Source organism: Arachis ipaensis, chromosome B10 (genome assembly GCF_000816755.2).
Source record: "Arachis ipaensis cultivar K30076 chromosome B10, Araip1.1, whole genome shotgun sequence".
NCBI lineage: Eukaryota > Viridiplantae > Streptophyta > Magnoliopsida > Fabales > Fabaceae > Arachis > Arachis ipaensis.
The window spans coordinates 1694405-1694826 of record NC_029794.2 but is presented as its reverse complement, the minus strand read 5'-3'; positions in this window follow the sequence as shown (position 1 = coordinate 1694826).

Sequence of the window (422 nt, the reverse complement as noted above, 5' to 3'; positions counted from 1 at the left end):
ATCTTTTAAAATTTTCTTTTAAATATATAAGTTATAATTTATTGATATAGAATTATAGATTATGTATTTATGTTTCTATTATTTGAGCCAACTCGTGAGCTTTTGGTGAGTCGAACTTGAACTTAAGAAATAGGCTCGATTGTTAATGAGTCGAACCGTGAGCCAAGCTCAATTTTTGTGAGCTGAGCATCAGCTCGACTCACTTCCAGCCCTATTCAACATGTAATTATAGAACACATCATAATTAAATTCTAAAGATAAACCTGCTTTTTTTTCATCCCTATTTATGGGTAAAAGAAAGGAGAAAATGTAACATTTATTAAAGATAGAGAGTTTATCATAATTTTATTTATTAACGTCTACTAACATTTAATGAATTTAAGACTTTTAAGGCATATATAGTCTGTGAGGTTTAATACAGA